The sequence below is a fragment of the Sinohyriopsis cumingii genome, chromosome 2 (genome assembly GCF_028554795.1).
Source record: "Sinohyriopsis cumingii isolate HCF-2022 chromosome 2, ASM2855479v2, whole genome shotgun sequence".
Lineage (NCBI taxonomy): Eukaryota > Metazoa > Mollusca > Bivalvia > Unionida > Unionidae > Sinohyriopsis > Sinohyriopsis cumingii.
This window is the reverse complement of record NC_142962.1, coordinates 120,056,413-120,080,419: the sequence shown is the minus strand read 5'-3', so window position 1 is coordinate 120,080,419 and position 24,007 is coordinate 120,056,413.

The following is a 24,007-nucleotide window of genomic DNA, read 5'->3' as shown; positions in this document are numbered from 1 at the left end:
TAATCAATGACTGCAATCAAGATTAAGGATTTGCATCACTAATCAAAGACTGCATTCAAGATTAAGAATTTGCATCACTAATCAATGACTGCATTCAGTCACTAATCAATGACTGCATTCAGTCACTAATCAATGACTGCAATCAAGATTAAGGATTTGCATCACTAATCAATGACTGCAATCAAGATTAAGGATTTGCATCACTAATTAATGACTGCAATCAAGATTAAGGATTTGCATCACTAATCAATGACTGCATTCAGTCATTAATCAATGACTGCATTCAGATTAAGAATTTGCATCACTAATCAAAGACTGCATTCAAGATTAAGAATTTGCATCACTAATCAATGACTGCATTCAAGATTAAGAATTTGCATCACTAATCAATAACTGCATTCAAGATTAAGAATTTGCATCACTAATCAATGACCGCATTCAGTCACTAATCAATGACTGCAATCAAGATTAAGGATTTGCATCACTAATCAATGACTGAAATCAAGATTAAGAATTTGCATCACTAATCAATGACTGCATTCAGTCACTAATCAATGACTGCAATCAAGATTAAGGATTTGCATCACTAATCAATGACTGCAATCAAGATTAAGAATTTGCATCACTAATCAATAACTGCATTCAATCAATAATCAATAACTGCATTCAAGATTAGGAATTTGCATCACTAATCAATGACTGCATTCAAGATTAAGAATTTGCATCACTAATCAATGACTGCATTCAGTCACTAATCAATGACTGCAATCAAGATTAAGAATTTGCATCACTAATCAATGACTGCATTCAAGATTAAGAATTTGCATCACTAATCAATGACTGCATTCAAGATTAAGAATTTGCATCACTAATCAATGACTGCATTCAAGATTAAGAATTTGCATCACTAATCAATAACTGCATTCAATCAATAATCAATAACTGCATTCAAGATTAAGAATTTGCATCACTAATCAATGACTAGATTCAAGATTAAGAATTTGCATCACTAATCAATAACTGCATTCAATCAATAATCAATAACTGCAATCAAGGTTAAGAATTTGAATCACTAATCAATAACTGCATTCAATCAATAATCAATAACTGCATTCAAGATTAAGAATTTGCATCACTAATCAATGACTGCATTCAAGATTAAGAATTTGCATCACTAATCAATGACTGCATTCAGTCACTAATCAATGACTGCAATCAAGATTAAGAATTTGCATCACTAATCAATGACTGCATTCAGTCACTAATCAATAACTGCAATCAAGATTAAGAATTTGCATCACTAATCAATGACTGCATTCAGTCACTAATCAATTGACTGCAATCAAGATTAAGAATTTGCATCACTAATCAAAGACTGCATTCAAGATTAAGAATTTGCATCACTAATCAAAGACTGCATTCAAGACTAAGAATTTGCATCACTAATCAATGACTGCAATCAAGATTAAGAATTTGCATCACTAATCAATGGCTGCATTCAATCAATAATCAATAACTACATTCAAGATTAAGAATTTGCATCACTAATCAAAGACTGCATTCAAGATTAAGAATTTGCATCACTAATCAAAGACTGCATTGAAGACTAAGAATTTGCATCACTAATCAATGCCTAGATTCAAGATTAAGAATTTGCATCACTAATCAAAGACTGCATTCAAGATTAAGAATCTGCATCACTAATCAATGACTGCATTCAAGATTAAGAATTTGCATCACTAATCAATGACTGCATTCAGTCACTAATCAATGACTGCAATCAAGATTAAGGATTTGCATCACTAATCAAAGACTGCATTCAAGATTAAGAATTTGCATCACTAATCAATGACTGCATTCAGTCACTAATCAATGACTGCATTCAGTCACTAATCAATGACTGCAATCAAGATTAAGGATTTGCATCACTAATCAATGACTGCAATCAAGATTAAGGATTTGCATCACTAATTAATGACTGCAATCAAGATTAAGGATTTGCATCACTAATCAATGACTGCATTCAGTCACTAATCAATGACTGCATTCAGATTAAGAATTTGCATCACTAATCAAAGACTGCATTCAAGATTAAGAATTTGCATCACTAATCAATGACTGCATTCAAGATTAAGAATTTGCATCACTAATCAATAACTGCATTCAAGATTAAGAATTTGCATCACTAATCAATGACCGCATTCAGTCACTAATCAATGACTGCAATCAAGATTAAGGATTTGCATCACTAATCAATGACTGAAATCAAGATTAAGAATTTGCATCACTAATCAATGACTGCATTCAGTCACTAATCAATGACTGCAATCAAGATTAAGGATTTGCATCACTAATCAATGACTGCAATCAAGATTAAGAATTTGCATCACTAATCAATAACTGCATTCAATCAATAATCAATAACTGCATTCAAGATTTAGAATTTGCATCACTAATCAATGACTGCATTCAAGATTAAGAATTTGCATCACTAATCAATGACTGCATTCAGTCACTAATCAATGACTGCAATCAAGATTAAGAATTTGCATCACTAATCAATGACTGCATTCAAGATTAAGAATTTGCATCACTAATCAATGACTGCATTCAAGATTAAGAATTTGCATCACTAATCAATAACTGCATTCAATCAATAATCAATAACTGCATTCAAGATTAAGAATTTGCATCACTAATCAATGACTAGATTCAAGATTAAGAATTTGCATCACTAATCAATAACTGCATTCAATCAATAATCAATAACTGCAATCAAGGTTAAGAATTTGAATCACTAATCAATAACTGCATTCAATCAATAAACAATAACTGCATTCAAGATTAAGAATTTGCATCACTAATCAATGACTGCATTCAAGATTAATAATTTGCATCACTAATCAATGACTGCATTAGCAGCAGGGGGGCGAATCGGACATTTTGTCCAATCGTCATTTGGCTTAATTAATACTTTCTGCACTCAGCGGATCCGGTGTCATCAGCGCCCGGTAAAAAAAAAAACGACGTCGTCGTCGGGGGTCGTCCAATCGTCATTTGGTTTAATAATTACTTTCTGCGCGCCGATCCCAGCGTCGTCAGCGTCCGGTAAACAGAGCGACGACCGCGTCGATGTCATTGCGCCCCTGCTGCTAAGAAGTTATTTACAATGAAAATTATTTACAATTTAACCGAATATTTGGTCAAGTCCGATACGATATCGTGTCCGAGGATCATGTAAATTTATCGTTACAAATCCATGTGGGGTCGACTGAGCATGACTAAAAAAGTTTCGAAAACCATTAAAGTCCATGTCACCGCCGCACCATGTCTGCCAAATATTTCGTAGCGTGTGTGTATCAACGCCGTTGAATACAGCAAGAATATTACAGTTGTCTCTGATTACTTTTGGAATCTGAGTGTATCGTTGAGTGACATATATCACGTCGGTGTTTTTATGCCTGCCTCTGGAAAATATCCTAGCTGGGTTTTTTTGATTGTCTAACATAACATCATCGTACACGACTAGATTGTTAACGTCGCCATCAATATCATCAATACCTGGTGCATCATTGATATCTGTAATAAACTCAATAACATTTTTTTCAGCGATCGCTGATGCATTCTCGTTAAAATCTTTCAACACCTCGTAGCATCGTTGATCATCCACGCTAGGGGCGATTAAATACAACTTATCCCACTTCATCCATCTCATTATTAAATTGAGTAACAATTGCGTCTTGCCGGATCCAGATGGTCCGATGATAATCATCCGGATCGAGTTTGGTAACGCTGCAACATGCTTAACTGGTTCTCTTGTTTTAGTCGCCGAAAAATCAATTATATTCATATCTCTATACATAAATTATGGATTTATATTGTGTGAAGTGTAGAGTGCGTACTGGCACAAATGATATGACAACCGTTACAACAAGAAATAACAGATCGGCACTTACTGGTAAGTGTGCACGATGTGGTACAAAGAAATTTAGATTTATTTCTATTAGACCCGGGGATGCTTTAAAAAAAAGCGAGGAGGTGATATTGCAGCCAAGTTATCAAAACTCCCCGGAACACCGTGGGCAAAGTATCCAGGAGAAAAGCACCTCCCAGGATATAGCTACTGTGGCTCCGGAACACGATTAGATATCAGACTCGATGATCAAAATCAGCCCAAACCCGGTGAGTATCCAATAAACGCTATCGATAAGGCGTGTCATGCTCATGATGTTGCTTACTACAAAAGTAGCGATCTGCAACAGCGTCATATCGCGGATGTAAAATTAATTCACGCGTTAAATGCTATTCCTGATAAATCATTCAAAGAAAAATTGGCTTCATGGTTGGTAAAATCGGCTATGAAAGGTAAATTAATGATTGGAAGCGGAGCTTCTCGCGCTGGTAATTGAAAACGCTAGCGTTTATAATAACAACATGGAATCCATCTATTATTCTCCGAGAGGATACTGGAAAGGAAAGGCCGCAATTGGTAAACTCGCAAGCGCTGCAAAAGTAACAAAGGCCGTTGCGGCTAATTGGTTATCCAAACAGGCTATATGGCAAATTTATCTACCACCGCCTAAACAAATCAACTTCTCGCACTTTGATGTTATCGTACCCAATGAAGTTCATCAAGCTGATATACTATTTCTGCCGCATGACAACGGTTACAAATACGCGCTAACCGTAGTTGATGTTGCGAGTCGATACAAACAAGCGGAGCCGTTAAAAACAAAGTCAGCAACTGAAGTAGCCAATGCGTTTGAGCGGATTTACCGAAGGGGTCCTCTGCGCTGGCCAAATCTATTACAAGTTGATCCTGGCAATGAATTTCGCGGCGCTGTTTTATCAACGCTGAAACATCATAGCGTCGCGATACGACGAGGTCATACTGCGCTACATCGTGATCAGGCAATTGTTGAACGATTCAATCGGACTCTTGCTGAACGGTTATTTGGGTATCAATACGCGAAGGAATTCATCCAAGAAAAACGATCTCGTGAATGGGTCAAAAGGTTGCCAGGCGTAATTGCAGCGTTAAATAACGAGATTACCCGAGCAATCAACATGAAGCCCAGCGACGCGATTAAAAAAAAGTATATACCCGGAAGATCAAAAATAGATAGCGTTTCCGAACCGATTCTCGGCGATGTCACTGTTAGATATCTGTATGAACCAGGAGAGCTTGAAGGCGGTAAAAAAAGAGCTACTGATCCTATTTGGAGTGTTACCACACATAACATATCAACGATAACACGATCAACTGGTAGACCACCGATCTATAGACTGGATTCAACTGCCCCACAGCGGGGGTTTACACGCGAGCAACTACAAGTGATACCTGACGATACTCAATTGCCCCCGCGTGGTCTTAACTAGCGCCGTTGCGTCTATTGCACTCAAGACAGGTCAACCTCACATTGTTTTTGACATGACCGAGACTGTTATCGATCCTGTCCACGGTAAATTGGCGAGCGTCTTTATCCGAATAACGCCAGCGCATTACACAATTGCAACTCGCGCAGTGATTATTTTGTTGTTGTCGTAACGCAATTATTAATTCGGCATCAATATCAAAACGCCGCTGTTTTTTTTTATCCTGTTGGCGGTAACCCGAGAGTTTTCTATCAATGACGCTAGCATCAATAATGTCATCGTTGTCACTGGCTTCGTCAATAACAATTCTTCGAAGCTGATTTATCCTCCGTACTCGGGACACTGCAAGATAGACTAGATTTGACCATTCGATGCGATTATCAACCATCCAAACAATTGTGTCCGTGATGGTTAATCCCTACGAGGAATGTATTGTCGTTGCGTATCCTAGCGTCCACGGGGATTTATCAGCACGTAGCGCGTCCTCGACGACGCTGATATCAACGAGCACAATATCATTCAGCACAAGAATTTGTTTTTTTGTCCCTGACGCTGTCGGTCCCGGGATTTCAACTTCAAGGTTCTGCCGGCGTGTGTCCGCGGGTCTATAACATAACGGCACTGGACGCGTTGGAAACTTTTCCTTATGCAACGCAAACAACTTCCGCTGAAGTGTGTCTCTGACTATCTTTCTACTCGCTACAATCAAATCGTTTGGTCTCCATGTTTCCCAGAATTCATTTAACGGCGTTTCCGGAATCACCTCGCGGATTATTTCACATTGAACTCTATCCGGCTGTAATCTGATTAATTTTTTAACCTCGCGCAGTTGTTCATCAAGTGCTCGGTAATCAGTATCGGTTTCTTCATAATAGTCCACAAAACCCTTTAACCAATCATGTGGACCCTCGCCGACAAATGGTGGTGGTTGGCCATGATCTCCGCACATTATCACCGCTGTATTCGCGCGCAGCAACCACTCAAGAAACATTTGTAAAACATCTAACGAAACAGTACATATCTCATCCCAGATGATAACCTCAGGAATAAATTTTTCCCCCATTCGATCAGGAGTCCCCTCACCGCCGCTGTATCGAAAAAAGCTGTGATAAGTAACGGCGTCAACATTTCGTTGTTTTATCTCTCGCGCTAGTCTATGGGTCGGTGTAAGCACGATTATACTTGCCCGCGTTCGAAATAATTCAATTGCCCGAGTCGTCTTTCCTGACCCGCCACAGCCGCTTAAATAAACTGTTTTATATCTACAAATTGGATCAGAACACGGTGGTGCATTAGACCATTCTGATAGATTATCACCGCCTAAGTAATTATTTTCCACGGTGACATCTGCTGACGGGGAATAATCGCGTCGTATTTCATTTTTAATTCTCCATATACCCCAACTCTCGTCCGGACTAGTAAACTCGGCTATGTTTCCCTTATACTTTACGTCTATATAAAATGAATCAATCGCAACTCTAACCGCGGTGTCGGGAAATCTATTTATCATCGAGAATAAATTGATAGCGGCGTAACCCAGCATAGACGCCCTCAAATGTGGATATGCCGGGCTGTCTCCATCGCTGTAGGTAACAACTGTACCCAACCTTGTTCCATTGGACAAGAAAGCTGTTTTGCAGTTCACGTATCTATTTTTTGCCACTGCGTCCTTGATTACGAAATCATATTCTGCGTCATCTATAATCAGCCGTGAGCAATATCGTTTGTAGTCGCAGTTTTTTCCACCTTGTGTGAACTTACCAATTATTCTTCTACCGAGATCTTTTGCCTCGCGGTTTCGTTGCTTGAATATCTTTTTGGACCATTCGATGATATATTCCTCGTCGGCATCAATGTGTTTTCTGGATTCGTCAATTATGCTATCTAGACGCTCTGGTCTGGGAACCAGACTTCAGTCTGCGCCCGATATGATATTATTGCGTCGCTGACAATCAACGATACAAGCATGCTACAATCAATCATATACCGTAGCAGCGCTATTGGAAGCCATCTCTTTTCAGCCATGTGTCTACCGATCCAAATATAACAACAGCGATGAAGTCCTGCTGCGAATTCAAATGATACTATGCGAGCGAATCCGGTTAAATCAAAATCAGGCAGTGGTCCATTAATAGCAACACGAGTCATTTCATGTCTGGGGTGTCCAAATCGTTTAAAGTACTCAGCGGCGGATCCATACCCGAGAAAACTCGCTGGATAACAGGCAACCATATCAACCGAGATCATAGCGTCGCGGTTGTATTCAGTGTTCCATAGTCCACCGTGATAGTATTCCAAACAACTGGATTGTACATCCGGTAGAAATTCCTTGCGCGTTGGTCTCCACGCATTTTTCCTTGCTGCAACATGAGCCGCAACCGATGGAATCGTAAAACAATTTGTTAGCAGTTGTTCATCATGCTCTTCAAATTCCATGGCGGTTTTTTTCATCTTGTTGTGAAACGCTTCAGTGCGATATAATTCACCGTTTGGTCTTACAAACTGATCAAAGGTATCCACATCGTTTTCAGCGCTGCGAAGTAACCACACTGATACAGGGTCGTTTTTACACAAGCAGGCAATAGCATCAAATAGTTTCCTCTCCGCGAGAAAACCATCCTCTCCCAGGAATTCCCCCGGGATATACTTTACTGTTCTATCCCGTGGAAATATTGTGACCGCGGGCGTCCACGCGTGTTCGTTATGATCAATAATTTTGATTGGGGCTCCCTTTGATTTATACTTTGATTCGTATAATACTTCACCGGTTATTGTTGTAACGGTTATTGGAAATCTCAACGACGTTTCTAATCTTGCTATGTCGCTGATGGTTGCTCCTCGCTCGCGCACTGTCTCCTCCCATTGGTTTATTTTGCTACGTCGTAAATCGGTCAGTTTATTTCCTCGACACGCATTTGTAAAATGCTCTATTACTCGTTCTGCTACACAATTTATCCCCGTTGACTGTTTCATCGGCGCTAGTTTTCCGATATCAGGTTTCTTATTTAACGGGTATATTCCATAGACAACTGCTGTTTCAGGATACGCTCGTTCATAGTATGGTCTGTCAATTCCGGTTAAAAGCCCTGGCTTGGAGTCGCGGCTAACAATAACTGTTTTCTTGTCGCTGAGAACTGGTTCAAATTTATCATGTATGATCCAATTACCTGATTCCACCCGGACAATGAATTTTACTCTGAAGAAATACTTTTTACTGTCAAGTTGTGATATTATCGTTGCTGCGCGGTTGTCGTTCATGGTAGCATCAACAACACCATCAATTCGAAATGTTGACCAACTATGAGATGCACCATCACGCTTGAATTCATTGATACAATCGCGTATTTTATTCAACAGGGTTCTATCGTTTATTAACGCTTTTGGTGCGTCCTTGAGGGCTCTATCGAGATTGAACTTAATATTTTTCCAGGGCTTAATTGCTGCTAATCTCTCGAACTCCTCCATATAATTAAAACAATTATTTAAATAAAAGAATATAGTATAATGAATCACTGCAAATGGTTGATGATTGGGTCGACAACCCCGTGCAATAAATCATGTAGAGGTGAATTCTGCGGGTATCATTTACAAAGCGTTCGTAATGGTTCAAATGGCCCCCTCCCGTGCTTGGTTTGCCGCGTTGGGGTGCGTGGTAAATCACAATTATGTATCAATTGTGGCGGCAAACGATACAGGGAACTAAAACGCTATTATGACAAGCGAATAAAAAACGCCGTCATTGACTCCGTCCTTGACTCCGTCAAGGACAAAATCATCAAAACTCCTCAGGACCACATTGCAAGGTTTATAATTAAACCAAATAATGAATTAGACAAGTAGTATTATTATACAAATGAACCAAGAATTTCAGCCGCATCCTGTGCTCGTTAATTACGAGGCATCTCGCGACGGCGTTGTTAGAAACCGCAGACTGAAGAAGCCGGTTGGTACCGTAAATAATCAGGGGTATTTGATGTTTGGTGCCGGGAAAAAAAGCTATTACGTTCATAGAATAATCTATGAAGCGTTTAACGGATTGATCAACGACGGTCTTGTTATTGATCACATTGATGGATGTCCTCAAAATAACAGACTGTGTAATCTGCAAGCCATCTCTCAGAGTCAAAATAATAAAAAAGGCCAAACTGGTAAGTTCTCAAAGCAAGCAAGGGGGGTCAAATCGTTTGATACATCAACGCACGAGGAAAAAATATTTCAGTCGATGAATGAGGCAGGAAAATATTTCGATATTTGTAGAGCCTCAGTACGAAAAGTAGCAAAACGAGTATATCAAACAGCGATCTCAAAAAAGACGGGTCACAGAATTCGATTTTCATATATAACATCAAAGGGAGATAACTCGTTTTGTGATAGCGTCGCATGAGAAGAGTTACGTCCCTTGAAGTCCAATTAATGTTACGATTAATTAATCATTTTACGATGAAAACTAATGAAATACACGCTGTTATCTAACAGCTGTATTCTTTTTTTTAATGTTTTATTCAAATATTTGGTTTCATTTAAATCCTGTGAAACACCATTAATCAGTATTCAAGGATTTAACGATTCAAGGGAATTCAAATTAACACACACCTTGTGACTGACGCGGTTGTATTAGTCACCTTATATATAAGACGACTCGTTATAAGCCTGGGGCTTTCTAAAGCCGATTCGATCAATCAAAACTAACCCACGCACTTGACCCGGGCGTGTGGTTGTCTTTTATTCACAATCATGCAACCGGGTTAATTTAATTGGGTTAGTTTTGATTGATCGAATCGGCCGTAGAGTTCCGCCCCGCCGTTTTATGTTTGTGCTGTCCCATCATGTCCCCCCAAGCATATCTTCTGGGCGGTCTACGATGACGTTTGTCACCCTAGGCCTCCCTCCCGGAGATGTATGTTTCGGGGTTCCCTTGGGCTCAGATGGATGCGAAGGCACCCAAGGGGTTCCAAGATGTGAATGTAACCGATGGGCCCCTCTGACGTCATAGGGCGCCAGCGGGGTTGCTAAACGGGTGTGCCGTTCATTTTTTTTATATTAGAAATAAAGATGTTTATAAGAATATGAATATCGAAGACATCAATAACATTTTAACTGAAATTTCAAAATTAAAAAATCAAGGAATTGTATTATCTGATAAGCTTGATAACCAAAAAATATTGTCCGATTATGAAATTATTAACGAGCAATCAAAGAAAGGTCGATATACCTTGCCACGTGAGTATTCTTTTATAAAGCGATTACAATATACGATCAATGAAAACCTGTATGGCAATGACGTAAATGCATTTATTGGATTGTTTACTACCGTTGAAATAATACGAAAAAAACTCGGACGTGTTTATGAACGACGGCGGGAGATTTCTAGTAAGATCAAAAACATTAGAAGGATTATAGACGAAGACTCCGTGGAGCCTGGCATGTAGCGTACGGAAGTGAATTTTTACGTTGTATACATTTTTTTTTCCCCCGATAGGTCGTGGTAACGTGCATCTGACGCTGCCACAGTGAAATTAGAAATTACGGAGCAATTTGCAATAATGGTAGGCGAATCACTTACTACTCGGCTAGCCAGAGAGCGGCTAGCAGCGCTTAAAAAGTTCATACCGTTACGAGACAGGGTCCGAAAACAACTTCAAACGCGGCAACAACTACAAACTGATTTTGCTGTTGGAAGTGAACAATTCTTTGCCCCGGTAAAAAGCGCAACTGTGCCCGTCCTCGGTGCGCTTGAAAAGATAGCGGCTCAGACCGAGCAAACAAAAGAGTCTATGGAAACACTTCCTGCGAAAACAGCGGTTGCTACAACACACCAACGGAGGGAGAGGCCGCCACCACTCGCTATAACGGACCCACAAGAACCTTATGTTACAATGGCCGATGAAGAAGAACTAGGCGCCACCGCAAGAGAACCAGAAGAAGAAATAACGGAAGAAATACCGGAAGAAATACCGGAAGAAATACAGAAAGAGGGGAATATACCCCGTAATGTACTTAAAAAGAGCACAATAGATAAAATTAGAGCCTTCGACAACTACGAAGGATTAGTTAATTTTACTGCCATAAATTTTAATAAGGATTCACGAGATGAGCATATCAATAGCGGCTACGAGAAAAATATAAAGTCGTTAAAGGATTGGACAAGAATAGTGTATTTGGCAACTAAACATAAAAATGTATTATCACCGCGTGATAATAATTATATAATATTCCACGAGAAAGTAAAAAGTAAAAGACCAAAGCACGGAAAAGGATACTCTGTTGGTAAAGACGTTACTTGTCCTGGTAATGTTCTCAGTGATATATCACGGCTGGAAGTACTAATCGGAGGAAAACGAGCCGGAAATAACTCTCCGGAAATAATCAATGAGGCCGCTGATATTTGCAGGCGGTTATTTGCCGGTGGTATCATGGACATTAATGTATATCGAACGCTCATAGACGAACTCGTGGACGGTTTTGATGACCACGGTCATTACAGCGATTGACCAATCACTAATTGGAAAACACTGGTGTTTTTATAATAAAGATGATTATACACTACAACCATGATAAACCAGTCAGCGTCTACGTGGTAAACTCACGATTGCCTGTATACCGCGCGTGGTACGGAGACGGTCTCGGTAGCACCATTGCGGGGTTATTTACAAGAATGGCTCCAAAAGTGGCGCCGTTAGCCAAACAATTAGGAATGAAGGCTATTGATGTTATTCGTGATAGGGGTATTAGTGCTATTGGAGATGTTGCCGGAAGGGCGTTTTCTGCAGCAAAGGACAAACTAATGTCGTTGGTGAGAAGAAAAAAACAAACGCCGCTGCGTTCTACAACAGTGATGCCTGCAAATGTCAGCAGGGTAATAAATAACGCGGTGGAAAAAAAACTAGCGTCGATGGCTTCGGCAACGACCCCGCCGTCGTCGATGGCTTCGCCATTGGCTTCGCCGTCCACTGATGCAACAACCAACGCGCTCATGAACGCGATAGCGGGAAGTGGTCTTAAACAGGATTCAAAGAATTTACGACGAAAACGACGTTGATGAATTGCAATTGAAAACATCAACATGATAAATAATAAAATGTTTGCGCGAACCGCTGATCCCGCGTTTGATATGGACGCCCCAGTGCGCAGGGATGATTCTGTCCGTGATTATCAATTTTATTCCTATCAACCACCACAAGCCGACCTACGATCGCGAATTGAACTTCAAGTCCAAGATACCAGTAAATACTTTTTGCCGTGTGAAGCGTTTATCGAAATTGAGGGAGAACTTGTAACAAATGCTGCCGATAATGCACCATACGCAAATGACGGTCGTGTTCGAGTTGGTTTTGTCAACAACGGTATCATGGCGTTATTTGAGAGTGCCAGATATCTTATTGACGGGCGAGAAATTGAATCAATAGAACGCGAGGTTGATGTTGCAACGACGATAATTGGGCTAGCAAGATACTCAGATGATTATACAAGATCGGCGGGCCCATCTATGATGTTCGCAAAGGATACCACTAATAACGCTGATCATATTCAGTACATTAACGTGCTGACACCACAAGATACTTCAGTTGCTAATCAAGCCCCAGACCGCAGAGCAAGACCAGGTGACAATTTTACTATTATAAAAAGTACTAACGATAATTTTAATCTAGGGTTTGCAACACGAGTAGCAACATTACAAGGACAACGCCGACAGTTTTCATGCGCGATTCCACTCCATCACATATTCGGATTTTGTAGAAATGTCAGAAAAGTTATCTATGGAGCTAAGCATACAATCGCTCTAACGCGAAGGGGCGATGATAACAATGCAATATGGCGTGCTGCTGGCGTCACTAACGGTAAAGTCGTTTTAACTAAAATAGCATTGTGGATGCCGGTGTTGACTCCATCAGTTACCACGGAAGCACGATTGTTATCATTTATGGAACAGGGGGGAAAATCGTTGTTGAGTTGGCTAGCGGTAACAACTGATGCTAAAGAGGATAATGTCGCTGATACATTTACATGGCACCTGGCATCAAAACAAGGCGTTTCAGCCCCGCGTCATATATTTATAGCGCTACAGAATAGGGATCGATTGGGCAATCAAGAACGCAGCCATATGATATTTGATCAATTAGGAGTCAGGGATGTTTCGCTGAGAATAAACGGACAACAGGTACCATCCGAGGATATACAGCTTAATTACGGCGACAACCATGTCGCACGTGTGTACCATCGATTGCTGTCATATATGGGTCGTGATCAAAACGTTGACACCGGTTTGCAAATATCACAACTTGATTTTAAAAACCTGTATCCGATTTATTACTTTTCGTTGGAACATCTTGATTTGACGAGACAGTCCGTCGTTGATATACACTTCCGAGCTCGTATAGCCCCGGGTGGTGTTGATTATAGAGCGGTTGTTGTCATTCTCAGCGATAAATCAATGCTGTTGGAAGGTGTTGGTGGACGAATGAGAATCGTTGATGCACCAGTGGAAAACATGTAATTGAAAACATAAACGCGTTTACAATAAAAATGTCGTATAGTGTTGTCGGTGTAGAGTTGACCGATGGTCAAGTCAAGAAATTACGATCAAAGTCGGCTAAACAATGTGGAACCACAATAACGTTAAAGCCGTCACAGATGGCAGGTGGTAATCATAAGATATCGTTGACGGCGCGTCAAATAAAACATTTCAATGATGCGATGAGGAATAAAAAGGGTGTTCAAATAGATTTTTCGGCCGCAGCGATTAAAAACATGGAAAAGACCGGTGGGATATTTCCGCTGTTAGCTGCGATTCCAGCGTTGATTGCCGCGGCGGCCCCAGCAGTGGCGAAGGCGGCGGCGTTAGGAGCCGTTGGTACCGCGGCGGGAATGGCATTGAAGAAGGCAACCGGGAAAGGCAAAAAAAAAAGAAACGAGGACGACCCGTAGCCGGAAAGGGTCTAAGACTACCGGGAACCCCGTATTCATGGTACTCGGAGAAGGGTCTAAGACTACCGGGAACCGTTTATTAACGCAAGAGTCAATGACTCCTATGTCTAATTTTGATTTAATAGATGCCGCAAACGCGTTAGCGATAAAAAAACTTCAGAGGTGTTTTTATGAGGGATCAATTACCGACAAAACCAAGGAATATTGAAACCGGTATAATTAACCTCGATAAATCCTCCGGAGCGGGAACTCATTGGGTTGCATACGCAATTGATCCGCGTGCGATCGTCTATTTTGATTCATACGGGTTAGCCCCGCCGAACGAGTTCATGCGGTATATCCGGGCGTGTTCAGCCCCGGTTTTTATTCCACGCTGCCAACACAGCAATTAAGTGACCCACCGATATGCGGCCGTGAGGTATTGAACGTACTCGCGGCGATTTCATCATCGCGGAAACCACCTCATGTGGTTGTAAACGAATACACTAGTGGGGTCGTAGAGGCCCGGCGGGTTAATTAAAAACACTGTGTTTTTTTACAATAATAATGATTGATATCTGGGGACGACCGGTTTCGGTGCTGAAAGAATCCATAACGTCCGCCACCGATGACATAAAAAAACTAATCGAGGATGAAATCGCTGATACGTTAAATCTAACCAGTGTTGACCCGGGCGAAATAGTTGTATTTCAAGATCGTCAGGGTAAATTAAAATCCAGTAATGTGTCGCTGGATGACGTTTTAACACGACAGCGTAATGCCGCCGAGAACACTATCGCGATATATACCGGCGACGGACGACTTAAATCAGGTGAATCCATCTTGACGATAAATGGAAAAATAAATACACTGGGCGGCAATTATATATCCATGTCGAATTCGTTAAAAAATTTCTATGATAAATTTAACGCGCAAGCAAATCAGTTCGAGGGGATACAAAAGTCTGTCACCGGTATACAACTCACTACTGCTAGTTTTTTTGGGACCCCGACGGTGACCGAACCGAATCTTGTAGGGATAAAAAATAGTATTTCGGAGTTTACAACGCTGTCGGGCCAATTTACCTCGTTACGAAAAAATATTAACAGGGTTGATGACGCCGTTGATAAATTCTTTGGTAGAAAAAATGTCAAACCGGATGAAATTACAATAACTATAAATGATATCACTGCGTATGGACAGGAAATAGAAACAATCAAAACTGATGTTGCAACGAACAAAAGGAGTGTAGACGTGCATGAACGGGAAATAGAAATAATCGGCGCTAATGTTGCAACGATCATAAATAATGTAGACGCGCATGGACGGAGAATAGAAACAATCAAAACTGATGTTACAACGATCATAAATAATGTAGACGCGCATACACAGGACATAGAAATAATCAAAACTGATATTGCAGCAAACAAAAGGAGTGTAGACGCGCATACACAGGAAATAGGAACAATCAAAACTGATATTGAAGCGAACAAAAAAAATGTAGACGCGTATTGGCGGGGAATAGGAATAATCAAAACTGATGTTGCAGCGAACAAAAAAGGTATAGACGTGCATACATATGAAATAGGAACAATCAAACTTGATGTTGCAGCGAACAAAAAAAGTATGACCGAGAATACACAGGAAATAGAAACAATCAAAACTAATGTTGCAGCGATTAAGGGGAATATAGACGCGCATACACAGGAAATATGAACAATCAGAGCTGATGTTACAGATATCAAAGACAGACTACCGGAAATGACAAAAATAAAAATCCCTCATGAGAACACCATCAACACAGTATACACGATTCGGCATGGATCATTTATCTGGACTCCTACACAGAATATAGTAAATATTACCGCAACTGTTAAGGGCATTTATCGATTGACACTGGTTTCAATGATGCAGTTTAATATATCATCGTCGAGTTCATTCGGGTTTAACAATACAATATCAACAATTATAGACAAGGACGCAACTGAACCGTTTACAATTAGAGCCGTTGATAGAATTTTAACCAGGGCAAACATTACATGGTATGTGGAATTTGTAGCGGATCTAAGTAATTAAAAACACTAGCTCTTTTAAAATAAAAATGACCACCAAGGTAATTGAATCAGAGGTATCACCGACGTCACATCAATATCGATTCAATACCGTAAAAGAATTCTCCGCGAATTTGAAAACGCTTTCCGAACAATACCGTGTAAAAATAAAAAAATACCGTCGAAAAATAACCGCCATCGACGCGGTCGTGTACTCGGTGTCAGGTATAGTAGCCGGTACCGGTGTTATTTTATCCACGGTGACCATGATGGCCCCGATCGCTGTTCCAATCGCTATCTCCGCGGCGACAACAATTGCTGGAGTCGCCAACGCAATCACTAGAAAGATATCATCGTGTTCTCAGAAAAACCTCAACGAGTATACAGTAAAACATCAAATAGTATCCGACGCGTACTCGAAATTATCCGGGTTGATCTCGTTGGCGATAGATAATTCGTTTATATCCGATGTTGAATTCTCCACGATGGTCCAGTTGTATGACTCCGCGATGTCAAAAATCGAGGATTTTCAACTGGAAGCTGGAAACCACGTCGCTGAAACCACTTCAATGGGCTCAAAACATTCTCCTGAAAACAAGCAGGTTGTTAATATTCGGTGTTGAAATTAAACACTAGAAACAGCGAATAATAATAATGTCGCTGAACCCCGAAGGGTTTCAATTACTTCAACGGATCGCGGAGAACACCACTCCGGTACAAACAAGTATGATATCGATAACATCAACGAAGCCAGAATTCAGTGTAAACTTCCCTTCTCCGATTCCAGTGAAGGAAATAGCGCTGGCAAAATTGCGAGTATATCACAGTTGGCCTAATATCCGAGCGGAAGCATTTAACGGACAACAACCTAATAACTCGCTGGTTTTTGCATGGACAAATAAACCCATTGGGACCCCAGACTGGAAGGAGGTTACAATACCAACTGGGTCATACCAAGTAGAACAAATCAATAAAGAATTTCAACGCAGGATAAAATCGATCACAGGAAAAGAATCAAAAATCGCTATTACGGTTCATGAACCGACGTTATCGTCGACGATTGAAATAAGCACACCGGGGTATATGGTTGATATTTATAACAGTTCAATAAGAACCATACTAGGTTGGCCCGAGAATCCACCTCATGAAATCCCCGCGGACTTGCACACGAATGCGCAATCGTATCATGAAATTAATATCAGTTATCAAGATAATTTGTCTATTATGAAAAACACGTTATTACCCAGCAGGTTTATATTTCAAGACAGGAATACCATGCAATGGTATTTTCCGTATAAGGAAACTCCTGAATCGTCCGCAGTGGTCACAGTTAATTTAAATGATATCGCTAGTGCTTTTATCGAGATTAATCATGATTACCAATTTCAACTAAAACAACTACGGAAAACAAAAGCACGAAAACACGTTGAGGTGTTAAATCAACTCATATCAGACAAGGAATATATTAATGAGCGAATCGTTAAAACAATATCCGCTAACAGCGATGATAATAAACAAAAATTCCTAACCGAGTATAATATCACAGAAGCCGATTTACCCGATTTCAAGTTTCCAGGATACAACGCGCCAGAACTAAGAAAGTCTCTTAATGATTTTCTCGGTCCATCAACTATCCTCAAACACGATAACGGAGATGGTGGTAGGCATATTGCTCCATACAACGTAAATATCGCATCGGTGATAGCAATCAATCTAGTGTGCGATGTTATCGAAGGGAGTTACCAGGTAGATACCAAGCAATCAAATCAAGCTCAACAGGGGTATATCCTTTATTCATTTTCACCAACAGCCCCTCCCGGATTCTTAATCGTTGAGAGCCCGATTAATCCGGTCTATATGCGATGCCATAATCGGTTTTTAACAAGAATTAATTTTAGACTTACCGATCAGTCAAATAACCTAATTGATCTACAAGAGGAGGAGTTAGTAATCACTCTGTTTGTAAGATCATTGTAAATAACTTCTTAGCAGCAGGGGGGGGGGGGTAATGACATCGACGCGGTCGTCGCTGTGTTTACCGGACGCTGACGACGCTGGGATCGGCGCGCAGAAAGTATTAATTAAACCAAATGACGATTGGACGACCCCCCGACGACGACGTCGTTTTTTTTTAACGGGCGCTGACGACACCGGATCCGCTGAGTGCAGAAAGTATTAATTAAGCCAAATGACGATTGGACAAAATGTCCGATTCGCCCCCCCTGCTGCTGCATTCAGTCACTAATCAATGACTGCAATCAAGATTAAGAATTTGCATCACTAATCAATGACTGCATTCAGTCACTAATCAATGACTGCATACAAGACTAAGAATTTGCATCACTAATCAATGACTGCAATCAAGATTAAGAATTTGCATCACTAATCAATGACTGCATTCAGTCACTAATCAATGACTGCATTCAAGATTAAGAATTTGCATCACTAATCAATGACTGCATTCAAGATTAAGAATTTGCATCACTAATCAATGACTGCATTCAGTCACTAATCAATGACTGCAATTAAGATTAAGAATTTGCATCACTAATCAATCACTGCAATCAAGATTGAGAATTTGCATCACTAATCAATGACTGCATTCAATCAATAATCAATACCTACATTCAAGATTAAGAATTTGCATCACTAATCAATGACTGCATTCAAGACTAAGAATTTGCATCACTAATCAATAACTGCATTCAATCAATAATCAATAACTGCATTCAAGATTAAGAATTTCCATCACTAATCAATAACTGCATTCAATCAATAATCAATAACTGCATTCAAGATTAAGAATTTGCATCACTAATCAATGACTGCAATCAAGATTAAGAATTTGCATCACTAATCAATAACTGCATTCAATGAATAATCAATAACTGCATTCAAGATTAAGAATTTGCATCACTAATCAATAACTGCATTCAATCAATAATCAATAACTGCATTCAAGATTAAGAATTTGCATCACTAATCAATGACTGCATTCAAGATTAAGAATTTGCTTCACTAATCAATGACTGCATTCAGTCACTAATCAATGACTGCAATCAAGATTAAGAATTTGCATCACTAATCAATGACTGCATACAAGACTAAGAATTTGCATCACTAATCAATAACTACATTCAAGATTAAGAATTTGCATCACTAATCAATAACTGCATTCAATCAATAATCAATAACTGCATTCAAGATTAAGAATTTGCATCACTAATCAATAACTGCATTTAATCAATAATCAATAACTGCATTCAAGATTAAGAATTTGCATCACTAATCAATGACTGCATTCAAGATTAAGAATTTGCATCACTAATCAATGACTGCATTCAGTCACTAATCAATGACTGCAATCAAGATTAAGAATTTGCATCACTAATCAATGACTGCAATCAAGATTAAGAATTTGCATCACTAATCAATAACTACATTCAAGATTAAGAATTTGCATCACTAATCAATGACTGCATTCAAGATTAAGAATTTGCATCACTAATCAATAACTGCATTCAATCAATAATCAATAACTGCATTCAAGATTAAGAATTTGCATCACTAATCAATTACTGCATTCACTCAGTAATCAATGACTGCAATCAAGATCAAGAATTTGCATCACTAATCAATGACTGCATTCAAGATCAAGAATTTGCATCACTAATCAATGACTGCATTCAGTCACTAATCATTGACTGCAAGCAAGATTAAGAATTTGCATCACTAATCAATGACTGCATTCAAGATTAAGAATTTGCATCACTAATCAATGACTGCATTCAAGATTAAGAATTTGCATCACTAATCAATAACTGCATTCAATCAATAATCAATAACTGCATTCAAGATTAAGAATTTGCGTCACTAATCAATAACTGCATTCAGTCAGTAATCATTGACTGCATTCAAGATCAAGAATTTGCATGACTAATCAATGACTGCATTCAGTCACTAATCAATGACTGCAGTCAAGATTAAGAATTTGCATGACTAATCAATGACTGCATTCAAGATCGAGAATTTGCATCACTAATCAATGACTGCATTCAAGACTAAGAATTTGCATCACTAATCAATGACTGCATTCAAGATTAAGAAGAAAATGACGCATTAAACAGTGATGTTAAAGACACTACTTTGAAAATCTCATGTAAACTACTGGCAATACATTTACTGTAAATTAAATTATAAAATCTTCTCCCACAATGTATTGATATTGTGTGTTATTTTTTCGTGACACCTTTTTATATTAGCTATTATCATCTTCTTTGCTGAAGAAATTTAATTGTTGGAGCCGGTGTGACAACAAAGTGACTAGGTGTGACAACAAAAGGACTAGGTGTGACGTCGAATACAGAACTTTCATCTCAGCTCAAGACTTATTGAAGCAAAGTATTTTGCAATCTTTATCGATCTTTATCACTAATTACAATAAATGCTGACAAACTGAAGTAGCTGTGATCTGTTTTCTTTGTCCTCATTTATTAGACTAGCAAGGTCAGATAACTTTCATTTGTCGGCTTGTTCCTATTTTCAGTGCCGTATTACCAAGTAGGCAGAGTATGCACCGATTTACTATGGGCACCGCGAGAACGGATCAAAATAATATTGATAAAACGTATTAGGATATAATTTGCGATGGGGGGGGGGGGGCATGATTTTGACTGCCTATTTAATCCGGCACTGCATATTGTCTTATCTTGTTCATCTAGGGATCTAGATCACATGGCGAGACGCTTACAGAAAGATGATATAGTAACGTCGCAAGGCTTTACAACGGGGCTTTAATTCCCCTTTCTATTCCAATAACCCAACGGCATCAATTAAATGACAAGTAAGCAATGAACTGATAAGCTTTTAATTCAACATGATAAAGAATATACACATGATTTTCCACTCGTGTAGAAAATAAGATTGACGCTTTCCTTTTTCAGAGATGACAATACAACTTTAAAAAATATGAGAAAAGTTTTAAAAAATATGGCATTATAAAATGACCGAGAATTATGCAAAGAAAATCTTTACACGTTTAAATTATTGAGCGTGGTATACTTTTCAACCGTTTACACGGTTCATTGATTCATGATAGAGCTTACCGCATTGTACTAATTTTAGTTTATGTGGATATCGTTTACTCATATTTTACAGCATACTAAATAGGTTTGGAAAAAATAAAACCAATTCTTTATTTCGAAAACTAACTCCTAGACCAATATTAGAATAATACAATTTAAATACCATCTTTAACACTGTTTGAAACCAACACACAGAAAAGTATTTGAAGAAATGTGAATCTTGATTGAAAAAGAAAACAAGACATTGGATAGCAGTGTCAAGCAAAGAAAAAAAATGATTTACCTATGTTGAAAGGATCCGAAACGAACTAATTAGTCCTATACAAATGCCACTCTAATTTGAATTTCATTCAAGCTTTACGGAAGATTTTCTGATCCCTTAACATATTCTACAAAAATGGAATTCTTTATATTTTCTTGGGGGGTGGGGGGTGGGTGGGCACTAGACAGATCCCCCTTACCCCCTCCCAAAAAAGAGAGTGTTTTCCTTACCCCCCCAAAAAAAAAGAGAGTGTTTTATGTCCTAGTGTTACCCCCTAAGGTGTGTATGTTTGTTTTATTTAGAGAAAAGAATTTTTGTCAAAATTGTCGTTTAAAACTAAATTTTTATGTGGTCTTTTTTGGTTCCCTTGTGTTTTCTAAATGGTTGTTCGTCCGATAAAGAGTTTGATTCCCATATCAAAGTTTCTTCTCTTGTTTGTTAGGCGATCTTTGCCAGAGATCTTATATGTTCCATGTGTATCATTGCATGCTATATGGTCTGTATGTAGGGACGGAAGAGCTTCATCAAATTTATCCCAGTTGTCTTATCATATATATTTAGACTTTTCAAGTCTAATATGGTCATTCTGATTGGTTTTACTTTTAGTATCAGCTTAGAATTTAGACGAAGGAACGGTGTACTAAGTCATTAAGAAAAGAGAACCTAGTGTTTTATGTGTATGGATAATTGGATAAAACCTGAATACTGCACAAAACAGATGTTCGGATGAGGGTCCCTTGATCATGTTTACATCACGTACTTTCAACGTGGCCCTGACAAAAAAAAAACAAAACAATTTTACTCTGAGAATAAAATTTAAAACAAGTTGTTTACATCACTAAAATCTATTTACTAGTCGAAGGTCACGTATCCTATACAGTATCGATCTCGCCCGTACCACAATAACAATAAATTTAAAAATAAGAGATCTTGTTCACGTGACTGTTACTAATTTTGAATAAAAGGTCAGCTTTATGCGTTTCAAATGAACAGTCAAGGTCAAACTATTTTCTGGAAAAGTATCGAGTTTCTAGTTAACAAAACAACATTATTTTGACATATAATGCAATTAAAAATAAAAAGATTTTAAAACTTACAAACAATTAAATCAGATATAAATTAAATCAAATATACATAACAGTGTGTGTGTGATTTGAATTTTTAACTTAGTTTTAACAATTTTTCAGACATATCGCTACGATATATGCAGTGTGGCAGTTTATAGTGATGTCTAGCACTGGGGCATCATCACACAGACATGTAGCATAATGTCCCACCCAGTCACATTATCCTGACACCAGAGCAACCAGTCCTAACACTAAGCTCTTAATGCTCAGCGCCAAGCGAGGCAGCTATTAGTACCATTTTTTACAAGTCTTTGGTATGACTCGGCCGGGGATCGAACCCGCGACCTTCCACATCCGAGGCAGGCGATCTAACCATAAGGCCAACGGAGCGGTTACCTGAAATAGAAAGAGAATCTTAGACCTAAGTTTTTATTCTTTTTAATTTCTACTCCATCTGATACACTTCTATCTATTTTTGATGCTGGCATTGCCATAATTGATTCTGAATAAGTCTACTGCAAAATCGCATTTTCTATGTGCGACTTATGGAGCTGATGATACATGTGCTAAATGTCCTTGATATAATGTTCTGTCTATATTTCTCTATGGATCAAAGTCGCTCTCTCTTTACAATGCATGCTGACATATTTCTTATGAAACCGAGTTATCGAAGACGATTGATAAAACCCATTAAGGGTTATCGAAGATAATTGATGAGGCCGACGAATGATTAAAACTTCATAATTAGAGTGGTGAAGCCCATGAATGGTTATCGAAGATAATTGATGAAGACGATGTATGAATAAAACTTCCTAATTAGAGTGATAATAATGGCGCATATATTAATGTTATTTGCATGTTTCATTAGAATAGAAAATCGATTCTGGCTTTTATCTTCAATATTTCCATGTAAATTATCAATATTAGATATTTATCTCAAATGTACTATAAACAAAATATCGTAAGAACAATTCTTAAAATGCTCAATACAGATATAGTTAAATTGACGCAAATTGCCTTTCTTTCACAACTAAAAAGCGTTCTCTTTTACTCTTTCTTTTCTTATTCTTATGAAAATGTTGATGCTAATTGTTTTAGTTGAAGCTTCTGATAGTATTATATTCTAAGTATGTTGTCGCTAATTTTAAACGTGTGTTGAATACAAGATTCCTTAATCATCTCTAAAAAGAATAACGATTTAGAGATACCATGCAATTTTGAAGTTTTCAGTTCCCTTGTGGAACGGTCATCTTGCTTTTGATT